This window comes from Microcebus murinus, chromosome 14 (assembly GCF_040939455.1).
Source record: "Microcebus murinus isolate Inina chromosome 14, M.murinus_Inina_mat1.0, whole genome shotgun sequence".
NCBI lineage: Eukaryota > Metazoa > Chordata > Mammalia > Primates > Cheirogaleidae > Microcebus > Microcebus murinus.
The window spans coordinates 31,179,462-31,197,765 of NC_134117.1; the positions used below are offsets into that span (position 1 = coordinate 31,179,462).

Sequence of the window (18,304 nt, forward strand, 5' to 3'; positions counted from 1 at the left end):
GACCCTGTCTCTAATAAATAAATAAATAAATAAAGACAGAAATTGATTTTTGATAAGGAAGCAAGCAGCTGTAAACACTGACGTTCAACTTTCATGAGACATGGTTGCTCTATTTTAGGGTTCTTGCCAAAGCTGGAGCAGGTGCTAATTTTTTTCTTTATTTTTAATCACTCATAGCTCACAGGGGTTTAACTGGCCAGGATGAAGCTGACACTCAACGGGCTTATGCCCAAATGGGCTGTTGTTCAGGCAGCACAATGACCAGACCAGCTTGATGCTCTGATACAATTCTCAAAGCCCTTCTGAAATAGTTGGCTAGGCAGACTCCCACTCACATTAAAATTAGAATCGCACCTGCCACGTCCAGCATGTGTTAAGTTTCTGAAAATACTAGAGAAGGAAGATAACAAAAATATTCATACCAATGTTCTTAAAGAGACTGTAGTTCTAGGACTTTGGGGTGGGGGTGAGAGGGTAAGGGGGTGAAATAATGAATTGCCTTTGCTTTGAATGTATTCCAATCCATGTATGACTGAGGGAATTTTTTAAGGTGAATCATGGCAAAACATTTTTCCCCACATCTTTACAGTTTTCCAGTATAAATTTATTTTGCCAAACTTCTGAGTCCCTTTACTTCTTTTTAAAATTTGACTTAGAGCCAGGTGCAGTGGTGCATGCCTGTAGTCCCAGCTATTTGGGAAGCTGAGGCAGGAGGATCACTTGAGCCCAGGAGTTCCAGTCCAGCCTGCATGATATAGCAAGACTCTGTTTCTGTAAAAAATAAAACAAAAAATTTTATTTAAATTTTTACTCAAAATTTTGCTAAGAATAGAAAGCAACACAGAAAAAATATGGAAGAAAATAGAAAAAATTAGCTGGGCATGGTGGTGCACACCTATAGTCCCAGCTACTTGGGAGGCTAAGGCAGGGCTCCTTGAGCCCAGGAGTTTGAGGTTGCTGTGAGCTAGGCTGACAACATGGCACTCTAGCCTGGGTGACAGATTGAGACTCTGTCTCAAAAATAAAATAAAATAATAAAAAATAAAAATTCAAAAATTTTTCATCTTCTCTGACAACTCAAGTCAGTTCAACAAGATGAGTAATGGAAGTTTATGAAACTACTGGACTAAAGAATCTTTATTTCTGCTGAACTGGAGAGCTACGTGGGGCTACCATATGGAGAGTTAGTTTAAGAGAGAGAGAGTCTTGGTCTGTTTTCTTTTGCCATAGCAGAATACCACAGACTGGGCAATTTATAAATACATTTATTTCTTACGGTTTTGGAGGCTGGGAAGTCCAGGGTCAAGGGGCTACATCTGGCGAAAGCCTTCTTACTGCCTCATAACATGGTGGAGGGCATCACATGGCAAGAGGGCAAGAGCATGTCAACTCAGGTCTCTCTTCCTCTTCTCATAAAGCCACCAGTCCCACCATGGGGCCCCATCCTGATGACCTTATCTAATCCTAATTACCTCCCAAAGGCTCCCACCTCCAAATACCATCAACATATGAATTTGGGGATGAAGTTTCCAACATATGAAATTTGGGGGACACATTCAAACCACAGCAGAGAATAAAGCCAGCACAAAGGAAAATAGGGCTGAGAGAGAAAGGGGGAGAGAGAGGGAGAGAGAGAGGAGTCCAGATCCTGATTACATAGAATGAACACCTGGATCCAACTATGTCTAAAGCAAGCACAGCCTTTGATTTTGCAGGTAAATGTACTGACTTCCTTTGTTACTTAGGCAGTTTGAACTGGACATCTTATCACTTGCAATTTAAAAAGTCCTGATTGAACTTTGTCATTTAATTTAAGCATTTAATGAATATATACTGAGCATCAGTTATGTTCCAGGCCTATACTAGGAAGTGCTGGAGATATAGATTTGAACATGATAACTTCTTTTATTTACAAATTAAACATTTGAAAACTTCATTTTTTATTAACATTGGACACATTGATACATCTGTGCTTTCTCTCTCATACATACACACACACATACACACACGCACACACATGCTTATTCATTATTTTTCTATGAAACATGAGCATAGGTTGAAAAGATCAACTTTACCACAAATGTGTATCTCCTTAAAATTAGGGCAGTCTCATTATCAATTTCTGGAAATTTAACATTGATATATGGTCCTTATTCAAATTTCACTGCCTGTGCCAATATTGAATATATTTTTATTCTTCAATCCAGGATTTAATCCAGATCACCCATTACATTCAGTCCTGTCTCTTTAGTCTCTTTTCATCTGCAATGGTTTATTAGCCTCTTATGGTATTTCATGACATTAACATTTTTAAAGAGCCCTTGCCTATTGTTTTATAGAATGCCCCTCACTTGAGATTTCTGCATGCCTTCTTATGATTTGAATGTGATTATGCTTTCTTGGCAGGAATACAGTGTAAATAGTGTAGTCTCTTTTAGTGCATCATAGGAGGAATCATCTGATGTTGGTTCATCCCATCCTGGGTGTGTTAACTTTGATCACTTGGCTGAAGTAGGATCTACCAGATTTAGGTAAAAGGACCAAAAGTTTTCCTATATGTCATCTATCTACCTACATATTTTTTCATTTATTTATGTCATATGGGCTCACAAATTCCTATTTTATTTAATATGTTCTAATATGTTACTAATGATATTTATTTTGATGCTCAAATTTTCCCTGATTTGGTCAGTGGGAGCCTCTTCAAGATGGCTTCTGAGACTTTGACAGGTCCTTGTCAATCTTTGGCCAATTCTTTGCACAACACGGTATTCATTTTGTATTTTCCCTGACCCAATGCTGGAATCAACTGTTTTTTTTCCAAGAAGCTCTGATTCCTATTAGTGGGGAATGAAATTTAGAAATCAGACCAGGCGCGGTGGCTCACACCTGTAATCCTAGCACTCTGGGAGGCTGAGGCGGGCGGATAGCTCGAGGTCAGGAGTTCGAAACCAGCCTCAGCAAGAGCGAGACCCTGTCTCTACTATAAATAGAAAGAAATTAATTGGCCAACTAATATATATAGAGAAAAAATTAGCCGGGCATGGTGGCACATGCCTGTAGTCCCAGCTACTCAGGAGGCTGAGGCAGCAGGATCGCTTGAGCCCAGGAGTTGGAGGTTGCTGTGAGTGAGGCTGACGCCACGGCACTCACTCTAGCCTGGGCAACAAAGTGAGACTCTGTCTCAAAAAAAAAAAAAAAAAAAAGAAATCAAGCAAGATCTGGGCACAAAGTGCAATTGGTGCTACTGCCTTGTGATTGTGTCTAGACCCTTTCAGCCAATATAGGTATGAAATCTGTACCCATACATTTTTAAACCGTGACTTTATAGTGATTCCTCTAATTCCACTCCAACAAATAGCAGCACAGGATTCTTCATCTCTAGCTCTCATTTCATACTTGTTTTCCAATAGCAAATATTCTGGTTTCCAAAAACTTCAGTATAGATTTAGTCATTTGTTCTATCCTACAATATTCACGAAATACTTTTAGAATTCCTACACTCATAGCACCGTCAATAACAAAACTGCTAAGCAAAGTTCAAGATTTATTTGCAGTTCTTTCTGTCATTAGACTATGTTTATATGTTCACAGTCCATAATTAAATATTTCCCCTGTGTGTTTATATTATCCATTTGACATACAGTCCAATTCATTTTTGTTTGTATTCAATTTTAGTTTTACCACCAACTTTGTTGATTTAATTTTTTTTTGAATTTTTAAAAACACTAACATAGTTCCAAAAGTGAAAACTATACAAAAAGTTGGGTCAAAGAAGTGCCTCCCCTTCCCTTATATCCCATTCCCAGTCTCCCTGTGTAGGGAACATTATCATTAATTTCTGGTTTATCCTTCTTGAGATTCCTTTTTTAAAAAGAAGCTGGTGCATGCACATTTTAATTTACCCACTTTTCTCATACATATATTATAAATTATACTGTTTTTCACCTTGCTTTTTTTTGGTTAATTTTATATCATAGAAACCACACTTTCAGTATTTAAGAGCACTTTGTTATTTATTTATTTTTTAGAGACAGGATCTTGCTCTGTCACCCAGGCTGGAGTGCAGTGACTGTTCATTCACAGGCATGATTGTAGCTCACTGCAGCCTCTAACTAACTCCTGGGCTCAAGCGATCCTCCTGCTTCAGCCTTCCAAGTAGCTGGTACTATAGGTGTACCACCATGCCTGGTTCCTTATTTTTTTTTAAATAACAGCTTTATCGACATATAATTCACATATCATAAAATTAATCTATTTAAAGTATTCAATGGGCCGGATGTGGTGGCTCACACCTGTTATCCTAGCACTCTGGGAGGCCGAGGCAGGTGGATCGCCCAAGGTCAGGAGTTCGAAACCAGCCTGAGCAAGAGTGAGACCCTGTCTCTAATAAAAATAGAAAGAAATTAATTGGACAACTAAAAATATGTAGAAAATATTAGCCGGGCATGTCGGCGCATGTCTGTAGTCCCAGCTACTTGGGAGGCTGAGGCAGAGGGATTGTTTGAGCCCAGGAGTTTGAAGTTGCTGTGAGATAGGCTGATGCCAAGGCACTATAGCCAAGGCAACAGAGTGAGACTCTGTCTCAAAAAAATTTTTTTAATTAAAAAATAAATTATTCTTAAACCTAAGATATGAAACTATTAGAACTCTAGAGGAAAAAGTTGGAAACACTCTCCTAGACATCGGCCTGGGCAAAGAGTTTATGAAGAAGTCCCCAAAGGCAATCACAGCAGCAACAAAAATAAATAAATGGGACATGATCAAACTACAAAGCTTCTGCACAGACAAAGAAATAGTCATGAAAGTAAACAGACAACCTACAGAATGGGAGAAAATTTTTGCATCCTATGCATCCGATAAGGGACTGATAACTAGAATATACTTAGAACTCACGAAAATTAGGAAGAAAAAATCAAATAACCCCATTAAAAAGTGGGCAAAGGACTTGAACAGAAATTTTTCTAAAGAAGACAGAAGAATGGCCAACAAACATATGAAGAAATGCTCAACATCTCTAATCATCAGGGAAATGCAAATCAAAACCACAATGAGATATCACTTAACCCCAGTGAGAATGGCCTTTATCAAAAAATCTCCAAACAATAAATGCTGGCGTGGTTGCGGAGAGAGAGGAACACTCCTACACTGCTGGTGGGACTGCAAACTAGTTCAACCTCTGTGGAAAGCAATATGGAGATACCTTAAAGCGATACAAGTGAATCTACCATTTGATCCAGCAATCCCATTGCTGGGCATCTACCCAAATGATCCAGTGACACTCTACAAAAAAGACACCTGCACTCGAATGTTTATAGCAGCACAATTCATAATTGCAAGGCTGTGGAAACAGCCCAAGTGCCCATCAATCAAAGAATGGATTAATAAAATGTGGTATATGTACACCATGGAGTACTATTCAGCTCTAAGAAACAATGGTGATATAGCACACCTTATATTTTCCTGGTTAGAGCTGGAACCCATACTACTAAGTGAAGTATCCCAAGAATGGAAAAACAAGCACCAGATATATTCTCCAGCAAACTGGTATTAACTGAGTAGCACCTAAGTGGACACATAGGTGCTACAGTAATAGGGTATTGGGCAGGTGGGAGGGGGGAGGGGGGCGGGTATATACATACATAGTGAGTGAGATGTGCACCATCTGGGGGATGGTCATGATGGAGACTCAGACTTTTGGGGGGAGGGGGGGAAATGGGCATTTATTGAAACCTTAAAATCTGTACCCCCATAATATGCCAAAATAAAAAAAATAATTAAAAAAATAAATAAATAAATTATTCGATGGTTTTTAGTATAATCACAGAGTTATGTGACCATTGCCACAATCAATTATAGAATATTTTCGTCAAACCCAAAAGAAACTCTGTGCTCATTAGCAGTCATTCATCATTTCCCCCCAATTCCAGAACCTCTAGGGAGCCACCAACCTATTTTGTCTCTATAGGTTTACCTATTCTGGGCCTTTTATATAAGTGAAATAATAACAACGTGTCGTCCTTTGCCACTGTCTTCGTTCATTTAGCATATTTTAAGGTTCATTCAGCGTATTTTTAAGGTTCCTTCATGTTGTAACATGTATCAGTACTTCATTTTTTACAACTAAATAATATTCCATTGTCTAGATATAACACATTTTATTACTTCATTCATTAGTTACTGGACACTCTGTTGTTTCCACTTTTTGGCTATTATAAATAATGCTGCTATGAACATTCGTGTATAAGTCTTTGTGAGAATTTGTATTTTTAATTCTCCTGGGTGTATACTTAGGAGTGGAATAGCTGGATCATATAGTAACTCTACATTTAACCTTTTGAGGAACTGCCAGACTGTTTTCCACAGCGGCTGCACCAGTTTACACTCCCATCAGCAATGTATGAACGTTCTGATTTCTCCACATTCTTGCCAACACTTGTTCTTATCTGACGTTTTGATTATAGCCCGCCCAGTGGGTATAAAATGGTATCTCACCATAGATTTGATTTTCATTTCTCTGATGCCTGACCATTCCTTGTTCTCTTTCACTGCAGCATAGTCTTCATCTTTGTGTGGATGTACCTTAGCGAGCGCCGCAGTTCTTGTTGGCTTTTGCTCTCGGGGAGCTCACTGATCCCTGGGGAGACAGACTGTCAAACTAGTAATTACAACACATCAATAATACAGTTATGAATATTTAAATAAGAATAGGGCACTCCAGACGGAGAAAAGGGGAAGAAACTCACCCTAACTGGGAAGTAAAAGGCTTTAACACATTGACTGCTACACTAGAAAAAAATTTTTTTCCTTCAATCCATGGTGTTTTATTACTAAAATAAAATAAAAACTTTGAAAACAAAAAGATCCTAATTTAATGAAAAATTTGTTATTTTTTATTGTTTTATTTTATTTTATTTTATTTTTTTTTTTTTTGAGACAGAGTCTCCCTCTGTTGCCGGGGCTAGAGTGCTGTGGTGTCAGCCTACCTCACAGCAACCTCAAACTCCTGGGCTCAAGCGATCCTCCTGTCTCTGCCTCCCGGGTAGCTGGCACTACAGGCACACACCACCGTGCCAGCTAATTTTTTCTATTTTTAGTTGTTTTGGCTAATTTCTTTCTATGTATAATAAAGACAGGGTCTCGCTCTTGGTCAGGCTGGTCTTGAACTCCTGAGCTCAAGCAATCCTCCTATCTTGGCCTCTCAGAGTGCTAGGATTACAGGGATGAGCCACCATGCCTGGCCTATTATTGTTTTCTGTCCATGAGTTGTATGCAACTTGAAAAATAGTTCACGTGGCTCCCAAGGTAAAGAGATGTGTGAGTTACATATGTTTCCCGAGGCCCTGGGCTCAAAACTAGAGTGAGTTAAATACAACTCACATGGTAGTTAATGTGTTAAAGACAGGTGAATCTGAAAGGATAATTTGGAGATGGGGGGGAGAGTCTTCGTGAGGCAGAGATGCTCCAAAGAGCTTGATTGCTCACAGAGAGTCACCTTTCCTCTTCTGTATTCATTATGCTTACTATATCACATAAGCTACTTATGAAAGTGAATTTTTTCCCTGCACAGCTAATTTTCATTTTTCCTAGCGATACAGGACGTCAGTGAGAAGGACTGACAGGGACTTTACATTTTTTGTGGTTATGTTGGCATGTCAATAAATGAAGGTATAATGAAACAAAACATTGAATGTCATAATATGTTTAAATTATAATTAAATAAATACCTTGCAATCCATGCCAACTTGTTCTCTTCATGGGTATAAATACATAATGATAATCTAGATTTATTTTGCTGGCATCGACCATAATGAAATAAACTTGGATTGCTTTCATTTCCTTAATCGGCTTCCAAATTCCTGCTAGGTAAGTCACAAGTTGGCTGAATGGCTATGGGAAGAGGAGTGGAGTCCTGGTTTTTTCCTAGTTTGCATGTGGCTGATTGGCCAGGGGAACCTTGCATTCCACCAGGTGGATTCTTGCCTGTCTTTCTTCTCAAGGTATTTGTCTGGGTGCCAGGTCTGGACCATTCATAGCCAAGTTCATTCTGTCACCATCCCAGGTGCCAGGCTGTGACAAGAAAGAGTCTGTTTTCCAAGTCTTACTCCTTGGACCAGCTGTGAGCATTTGTCTAGTTTTTGATGGTCCCCTGCTCACTCTACCCAGCAAAATTATAACAGCTAAAATTATATATAATATAACATAATCACGGTAAGGCAGCTTGTATGTTCTCTTGCTATTGCACAGTTTATAATTATGATGTGAGGAGCACCTGCACAAAGTAGATGGACCCGAACTTTGTCCCACATTTACTAGAGGACAGCCCCTGGGGCTATGACAGTGTGCTGTTTGCAGCAGGCCACAACATTTTGGCACCAGGGACCAATTTCCTGGAAGACAATTTTTCCACAGACCCAGTGTGTGCGGGGGTGGTTTAGGGATGATTCAAGTGCATTACATTTATTGTGCATTTTATTTCTATTATTATTACATTATAATACGTAATGAAATAATTATATAACTCACCATAATGCAGAGTCCATGGGAGCCCTGAGCTTGTTTTCCTGCAACTAGATAGTCCCATCTGGGGGTGATGGGAGACAGTAACACCTGAAGTGTGTTGCTTATGTCCAGTTCACTCTGTAATCTCATCTTGGTTGCTGTCACTACAGAAAACCCTGCTTCACAAAGATAGGATGCTGGAAATGGAAGCAGGTTGTTCAGTGCTTTTGTGGCAATCTCTGGATAATTTGTATTTGCAACTGCTCCCCAGCCCTAGCATCACTGCCTCAGCTCCACCTCAGATCATCAGGCATTAGATTCTTATAGGGAGCGTGCAACCTAGATCCCTCGCATGCGCAGTTTACAGCAGGGTTTGTGCTCTTATGAGAATCCAGTGCTGCTGCTGATCTGACAGGCAGAGCTCAGGGAGTGATGCGAGTGATGAGGAGCAGCTGTAAATACAGATGAAACTTTGCTTGCCCACCGCTCACCTCCTGCTGGGTAGCCTGGTTCCTAACAGGCCATGGACCAGTACTGTGGTTGGGGACCACAGCTTATTTGAACAATTTTATGGGAGTAGCTCTGAAAAGTTTCTGAATGTTTTGAAAAGGGCAGAGCCACAACCTCCATAATCAGTTTACAGGAAGTTCAAATAATTGCTGCAAGATGGCAGAAGACATCTCACTCCACGTTGTTTACAAAAATGATTTAACCTCGTGGTTCCAATTAACATATTGGTGGTCTCTAACATATATGCACAGGTCGTTTGTATTACTGTTTTCAAATGAATGAGGTATGTTTTTATTTTCTGACATGATATACTGCTCAGTGGAGAAAAGTTTCAGGACAGGGTATATAATATGATTCCATTTTTGTAAAAATGTATCAATCAATTAAACAAACATATCGATGTGTATCTATTACTTAAAATCTAGGGATGTTAATCTGTCATAGGATTAGAGTTCTTATTACCTTCAAATGCTAAAATCAGATAACTATTATGATACCACCAGCAAACCAAATACAAGAAAAATTAAACTGTCTTTCTTATTCTGACCTTAACATAAATTCTGACCACAAGATAAATTAGATGAATGTCACATAGTGATTCTCATTTTGCAAAAGTAACTAATTAGATTAGCACAAGAAAATACTGTTGGGGTGGCAGAAAAATTACACAGAAGTCAATTTTCTAGACAATTTAAAAAATTCACCCAAATCTCATGAAAATAAATGTAATTCCATTTCACAAAAACCACTGAATCATGTATAACAAATTCTTTGTAGTCAGTAAGTTTATAAACATGTTAATTATAGATAAATCAGTCATCATAATGGGAAGTAGGAATACTAACATATTAGGAGGGCAAAATAAAAATAAAATGGTCAACTTCTAGAAACTTATGATTTTAGATGAGAAGGGGGACACAATGACCACAAGCTGGTAGAAAGGACCAAACCCATTGTCCTGTCATTATCATCCATAAAACATCATTTTCCACTTTCCTTCTTCACAAAAGTACCAGATTGAAGCGTTTAGAGGTCCTCAAATGGATGCTACTTATAAAGGCAATTTTGATGGTTTAACATGGAAATTACCCTAAATGTGGGAACCCAACATGGGATTATTCAAAATATGCCTTTCTATGCAAAATTTAGTATGTATATCTTAGCATTTTAAATGAGCACTTTGCAACCTAGACCAAGTATCAATCATCTCTTGAGGCTTTCTACTGTGTACTGACATCAGATCTACATGGGAACAAATGCTATTCTTATTTTTCTCCTCCATATCAAATGTCCTGAAGCCTTTATGTTTCTCCGGAATGAGGCAGAGTTTATGAAGGCACATTCCAGTATAAACCTCATCGATGGGGTAGAGGTGGACCCAGTCGGTGGCATTGTCCAGACTCAGGCCCAGGTGGCCGGAGTAGAGGAATCCCCCTTGCTTCCACAGAGGGTGGGTAGACCCCGGACTAAACAACTTCCGGGATGTAGTACTTCAGTTTCTTATCCCAGCACTGTGGGTCACATCACCCATGGACAAAGCGTTTGCTCTGTTCTTGGATAAGCTATTCAAGTAATTCAGGATGGGATGGGTGTTCACAAACACATCGTCATCTCCCTTGAAGATGAACTCGGCCTCTCAACCGGAAGTACTCACTCCTGAGAAACAGCACTTCCTTCAGAGACAAACTGAAGGAAGTGTCTCAGAAGCTGTACATAAGAATGTCTTGGTGCTTCCCACTCTCAAATTTCAGCGTATCTGAAAGGTGGGGGTGGTTGTCTTCCAGGGCAGTCTGGCCTAGCAGGAAGACGCCCACCACGGCCTGCTTCCCCGGTTCCCCGCATCGCCCTGTCAGCCCCAGGGTTCCCGGATCGCCTGCCTTCTGGCAAAAGGTGCAGCGAGGGACTTAATCACCCCAATACGAATAGTTTCTTTGCACACTTATGCGGCTGATCTATAAGCAGTGAATAGTTGCCGCATCTCAAATACAGCAGAAAGACTTTAAATCTGCCGGCAGATTGTTAAAACCTGTAACATCTGGCGTGACCCTCTGGTCAGGTTCACAGTAATTCGGATGGCTTATATTGGAAAACCGTGCCCTTCCCCTGTCTGGGGGGCCAACGCGCTCAGGATAGGATTGTACTGCTTGTATCGCTTTTCTTGTTCTTGTTCCAATATGCCTGAAGAGGTCAGATATCTTCCAGAACTTCTTTTGGGTGTTATTACTTCCCACTTCCCATTTTTTTCTTGGCTACTGCTTTTGGAGACTTCCATATCCAACAATTTTATTCGTCCACGTCCAACGCTCATTTCTCATACCTATGGCCACCTCATAGGTGTCCAAGGCCTAGGGTGGTGCCCTGCTTGGCGCTACCACCAGATCCTCAGGTTTATGAAGCCACCCAAGACATTTAGGGAAGGGTGGAGTCGTTAGTTCTCATGGTGTCGTGCCTGTCTCAGGGAGCCGGAAATGCAAATCCCATGCCCTACCAACCCTTGCTGTGGTCCAACCGGCAGGGCGGATACCTAGACGCGGCCTAAATGGCTGAACTCTGACCTCTGCCTTCCCAGCACTGCTGGGCTCCGCCAGCACCACGGGGCCTTGGTGCCAGCCACACACCCTAGGACCACCGATGCGCCCTCCTAGCCCAGCGTTCCAGCCGCTCGCCAGAGCACGGCATTCCGAGGTGAGTCCCAGGCGCAGTTAACACAACTTTGGGGCCCATAGGTAAGCTAGGCCCGACAGGGTGAAGTTACCCTGGTTTTCAGGACTTCCTTCTTTATTAAGACTGAATAATATTCCATTCTATGTGTGTATACCACATTTTCTGTATCCATCTTTCTGTCGATGGAAATGTAGGTTGCTTCCATGTCTTGATTGTTGTGAATAACATTGCAGGGATCCCAGGAGTGCAGGTGCCTCTTTGAGATTCTGATTTCAGTCTAGATTCTGATTTCAGTTCAGTCTGTACCATCCTGAACGCATATGGTCTGATCTCTGATCTAAGCACGGTGGGGCCTGACTTGTATGTGGATGGGAGATTCTGATTTCAACTCCTTTGGATACACACCCAGAAGTGGGATATCTGGATCATATGGAAGTTTTATTTTTAATTTTTTGAGGCTCCTCCAAATTGTTGTCCATAGGGGCACACCAATTTACATTCCCACTAACAATGTACAAGGGTTCCCTTTTCTCCATGGTCTTGCTTGTTGCATTTTAAAGTATCATTTTTGAAAGAGAAAAACAGGGTATATTTTTTAAAATAAAAATATTTCAGGAAATGTTGCCAGGACCTTTGAAAACCATTGATTTCCACAGCAAGTCTTGACCTTCTAGATCCACAACACAAGGGGGTGCTGTGGGATCTTGAATGAGTCACCCCACAGGCACCTCCGGCTTCCTCCTCTGTGAAATGAGGATGACACCCCTTGCAGAGCGGTGGTGAAGATGAAAAGATACAGCTGTCAAAGTGAGCATCCTGGGAGCTTGCCTTTAATTTTTCTAAATATGAATAGGGGTTGGGATAAGGTGAGACCAAAAAAATCCTTGTTCTAACCGATTCTATTTCTAAAACAAGAACAAAGAGTTCGATGTTTTTCAATTTCCTCCTTTGACCTAAATCTCTTCTCATACTCCTAATCAGTGCTGGAATGAAAAGACAGTTAGAAGTCAGCCTTCTTGGTTCAGCCTCTCCTTGAAGAATCTGGCAAAAGTTATGCACCTTAAGCCCAGAAAACTCAATAGAAGGCTGAATTTTGAATATGATTCCCAGAGATTCCCAGGCCCAGGTTAAGGACACTTTGTTGATTTAATTTAATCACCTTATTTTACCCAAGAAAACACCAGTCCAGGAAATTCAAGCCACTGAGCCCGATTGTTCATGACTCACAGATTTTACCACCCCCCTGAATTGCTCTGGAGATGGGAACCACCCACAGTGTGGTGGCATGATTTATGCTCCACAGCACCCCTGGGACCAGGCCAATGCTAGACTTTACCTGAAATCAGTCCTTGCTTATCTCTTCCCCCTCCCTAGTCTGTTTCCCTCACAAGCTTTTCCTGAAGAGCATACTCTTGTAAATCACACACATTCCAACCGAACACTGTCTCAGGCTCTGCTTCTGGGGAATCTTACCTAATATAGTGGCAATGGCATCATTTTATAGTTTCCAGGCAGTGGTAACTTGTGTGATAACAATACCCTGGTAAGATACCTAATGGCTCTCTTCACTTTATAAATTTATACATGGGACCTCAGAGAACATTTAGTGATTTTACAGGACATGTTTGGGTGTATACATGTATGTATGGATAATATATACTTTATATGTATTTATATTCTTTTGCTTTTTCCACTTAATATATCACAATGATTTCCCTTTAATTCTATCTTTATAAACATAATTGTGAAAAGATGCGTAAGATTCTAATCCATCAAGGTAGCTTTTTTAACCTAATATATGTAAATAGGGGAATATTTACATTTTTATTATTATAAATTATAAAAGGGACTGTCCATATAAAGCTGTTTTCTGTGTTTCATTTTTTTTAAAAGGAAAAAATTCTAGAAATGGAGTTACTGGGCCATAGAGTGTGATATGTATGGCAAATTTATTTTCAAAAAGATTTATACTCCTAATGACATTGCTGTAACAGAGGGAATGGCCTGAAACAGGGTAAAATGTTTTATGAGTTGTTTCTTTAACACCCCCACTCTTTTTGGGAATTGAAACCTGCATCCTTGCCTAAGTCCAGTAATCAGAGGGACAGGGTAGTGTCCTTTATTCCACAAGAAATGTCGCAATGGAATTGTCCAGGCAGTAGTCATGACATTGTGGCTGGGCACGGTGGCTCACACCTGTAATCCTAGCACTCTGGGAGGCCGAGGTGGGAGGATCACTGAAGGTCAGGAGTTTGAGACCAGCCTGAACAAGAGCGAGACCCTGTCTCTCCTAAAAATAGAAAGAAAGTATCTGAACAACTAAAAATATGGAAAAAAATTAGCCAGGCATGGTGGTACATGCCTGTAGTCCCAGCTACTCGGAGGCTGAGGCAGGAGGATCACTCAACCCCAGAAGTTTGAGGTTGCTGTGAGCTAGGCTGACACCATGGCACTCTAGCCTGGGCAACAGAGTGAGACTCTTGTCTCAAAAAAAAAGAAGTCATGACATTGTTTTCGTTGGAGATGGGGTCAGTAATAACCATCAACTATAATTAAACAGCAATAGTCCCAAGCTGAGAATTCATTTTAAAAGCTTTGTATTTCTGCTGATATGTAGGACAATGGTACTTTAAGACAAGAGTCTGCCATTTCCTCATTGGCTGGCAAATTAATAAACTTCTCTTTCCTTCTCCTACAGCCACTTGTCTTCATTCTTCTGATGTGGCCTTGGGGACAAGTGCTGAACTTCTGGTAACAAAATTTGGCATCCCTGGGTGGGCCCATCAGTGCCCCAGTGGAATGGCACCCTGCAACTGCTGGAAGAGGTAGGGAGTAGCTCTGGGTCAAGCCATGGGTAGGGGTATCACCTTTTCAAATAAGAGAGTGAGGGGACCACCCCAGCAGCTGTGGGAGTCTGATTAGCTCCAGGGAACTCCTGGCTCTCTTCTCCAAATGCAGCTCTGACCAGCTTTAACTTTGTTGAGAAAAGAGAAATGGATTTGGTAAATGTCACGATACCTTGGCTATTCATTTGAGTAAGTTCCCTGGCCTGTGCATGCTGAGACCCTTGATTCCACCAATTTGGGGAAGGTTTTCAGACCTTCTGCTCTATGACAGGGCATTTTGTTTGGATTTGTTTAGAGGCACCATTTGTGGGTGGAAGTCACAGTTGAGTGGAACTTGGAAACCTGGGGAATTCCCTCGCTTTTGGATTAGGAGATGTTGGTTCTTGTTTGAGATGATTTGGTTCTTATTTGTGTGGTTCCCATTTGTTTGGTAGGCCTTGGCATTTGGGATTGTTTATGTTGGGAATTCCTGGTATTGTTTGTGTTTGTTATTTGTGAGTTTTATACTAACATGGGCTCTATTTCTGTTCCATCTGAAAGTCCCCTGGGAAAAATTTTGGCTGAATGGTCAACTTACAGCTATGAACATAGGTCTAAAGAAAGAACAGTATATTATTGTAATCCAATGTACATACTGGAGTGTGAGAAGTGGCTGCTGAATGAAACCTTAAATTATTATACTATCTTATAACTGGAATTATTTTGTGAAAGGTCAGACCCCATGTATGCAGTCTTTCATGCAACTGCATAACAAGGAGGCTGAAAGGCCAGGTGATAAAACTGGGTAGGGATTAACTAGGTAGAATCTCATGAACCTGCTCCCTTGCCACTGCCAGCTCCCCATGTGCTGAGGATGGTGCCTCGAACTCAACTGCACTTGGGGCCCCACTGCCCTGACTGCCACAGGCCTTTGCAGTGTTTTATTTTAGTTGGATACTAGGATTCCCCTGGTCCATACCAGTTCTGGGTTGGCTGCTGGGTGCCAGCTGTGGCAAAACACCATGTGAGACTGTGGCCCTGGGTGCAAACCTGGCAGGAGGGGGAACCAGCATGTGCAGTCCACTGCCCAGTGACATGTGGTGAGGGAGAAACAGGGATCAGGGGAGTGCCTACCACCCACCCAACTCCTCCCTGGGGCATCCATGTGATTCAGTTGGAGGTGCTATCACCCACCAGGCTCCCTGGGGATGGCTGCAATGCCTGCAGCAGCTAGGGCAATCCATGGGAATGCCCCAGCTCTCTCCCAGAGTTCCCATCTTGGCACCATGAGAGAGGCCAGGGAGGGTGCAACTGGAACTAATTCTTCAGTTTCACACCCACTAGGTTATGACTCAGGGCTGGGAATGGCCTCTCCTTCTAAGACCCAGTAGGCAACTCAATTTGGCCAGGGCAGGGCAATTTCCATTATGGAAATATCAGATAGGGGGCTTGAATGTACAAGGACAGCTGGCTGGGTCCTTTGAGACAATCAAAAGGAAAGAGCAGAAAAAGTTGCCTCAGATTGATGTATGATCAATGTGCTTTTTCTAAAAAGAGAAGACATTGGAAAGAACATTGCCCAAAATTGCAAAGGGCTCTAGGTAACAAGAAGCCCCAGGAGAGCAAATGGTTTCTTTTCAAGTCCAGGACTCAGATGACAAAGTAGGGTGCTTTGGGCACCCTGCCTCACTATAAATTCCTCATACCAATAAGTATAGATTCATGCAGGATCTACGTGCCATTAATGATATTGTACAAGTGACTATGCAATTGCATTTGAACAGCAGGATCCTGGGACTAGGATGGCTTCTTGGCACTGCTCAACTATGTTGCCTCAGGGCTTTCAAATAGGCTCTCCTACCCAGTTTAGTGAGGACTTAGTGGGGAAGTTGTGGAACCTGCAGATTTGCAAACAGACTGATATGCAAACAGCAGGTTACTTATCTGGGATTCCAAATTAGCAAGGGAACCTGTGACAACTGTGAGGGTTCCTAGGCATGCTTGGTTTTTGTCACATCTGGATCCCAAACTTTGGACTAATGGCAAAACCCTTGAATGATTCCCTCAAAGGAATAGATGCAGAGCCCCTGATCTGTACCACAGACTGTCAAAATGTCTTTGAAAAACTAAAGCAGAGTCTTATGACTGCCCTTGCTTTGGGGTTGCCTGACTCCCAGAAAGAATTTAAATACTACATTCATGAAAAATAAAGACTGAGCCTTGGAGTACTATTACAAATGCTGGGGGACATCCCATGGCCAGTGGGATACTTGTCAAAGCCATTGGACAATATCGTGATGATGGCCTCCTTCCTTCTGGACAGTGGTAGCTACTTATGAGTTGTTATTAATGACTGTGTCTACTTTCAATCCTGCCACCCTTTTACCAGCTGAAGATAATGAGACTTTTGCAGCATGACTGTTTAGATGTTCTGGAGACTTTCTATTTTTAGCAGGATGGATCAGATCAGCTGATGCCAGAGCCAGGCTGGGGTCTTTTCACTGATGGGAGCAGCCTATGGTCAATGGATAATGAGGGGCTGGATGTGTGGTGGTTGCAGAATGATGGGTACTAAAAGCAGTGGCCCTGCCACCTGGGACTTCAGCCCAGAAAGCTGAGCTGGTTGCTTTGTCCAAAGCTCTTCTGTTATCCAGAAAGAAAAAGGTAAACATTTATATGGACTCTAAGTGTGCTTTTATGGTTGTGCATGCTCATGGTGTCATTTGGAAGGAAAGGGGCTCCTGACCTGAAGCTTTGGTTGGCCCCTATGAGGCACCTAGATGAATGCACACACCATGGGCATGATGCCTTAATGGATTGTGTGGGACCTCATTTAAGAGGACCCTATTTTCAACAAACTATTTATTTATATGCTTGAAACAATCCAAAGATAGAAAAATGACCTGCTACACAGGGAACCCAACATGTGAGGACCCACCTTTTAAACCTATATTAGTAGGTACCTTTTCAGGCTGGGTAGAGGCTTATCCTACCCAAACGGAGGGAGCATGTGAAGTTACCAGAATCCTTCTGAAGGAACTCACTCTGAGATGGGCTCCTGCAGGAGCTGCTGGCCTGGGACGGGGCCTTTGCTGAGTTCCTGTGTACATACACAAGCACAGAACAGGAATAGGCCTCTGAGGATGACGGGATGACAGGTGTTAGCAGTCCAGGGAAAGGGGCCAAGCAGATGGAGAATGTCATGTTGGTAATGGACGCCATGGGCAGGCAGCACCAGAGACAGCTCTGCAGCTCCTTCTCCTATAGTGGGGACGTCATCAAGTACTACAAAAGCACGGCCAAGCTACAGAAAGCCAGGGCCAAGAAGGAGGCAGACAAGGCTCAAACTAGGAAGGTCATGCTGTCTGAGTCCTGGGACTACATGAAAGCCATCAGACTGTTTATCTTTTTCCTGAGCACCTTCCTCTTCTTGTGTAACCATGTTGCCACTCTGGCTTCTAACTATCGGCTCAGTCTCTGGACTGATGACCCCATTGTCAATGGGACCAAGGAGCACACTACAGTCTGTCTAAGCATCTATATAGCCCAGGGCATTTTACAAGGTATCACTGTGTTTGGCTGCTTCATGGCAGTATCCATTGCCAGAGTGGGGGGAATCTTTGCTTCCCACCTTCTGCACCTGGATTTGCTGCACAATGTCTTGTGGTTGCCCATGAGCTTCTTCGAGTGGACCAGTGGGAGCCTGGTGAACTGCTTCTCCAGGGAGCTGGACACAGTGGTCTCAATGATCCCTCAGGTCATCAAAGTGTTCATAGGCTCCATACAAGAGTAATAATGGACCC

At 41.9% G+C, this 18,304-nt stretch overlaps 1 pseudogene; it reads right to left on the reverse strand.

Annotated features, from left to right (window-relative positions):
- Nucleotides 1-10,171: 10,171 nt before the first annotated feature.
- On the reverse strand, nucleotides 10,172-11,284 carry LOC105872335 (N-acetyllactosaminide beta-1,3-N-acetylglucosaminyltransferase 2-like; annotated as a pseudogene).
- Between the last annotated feature and the right edge of the window lie 7,020 nt (nucleotides 11,285-18,304).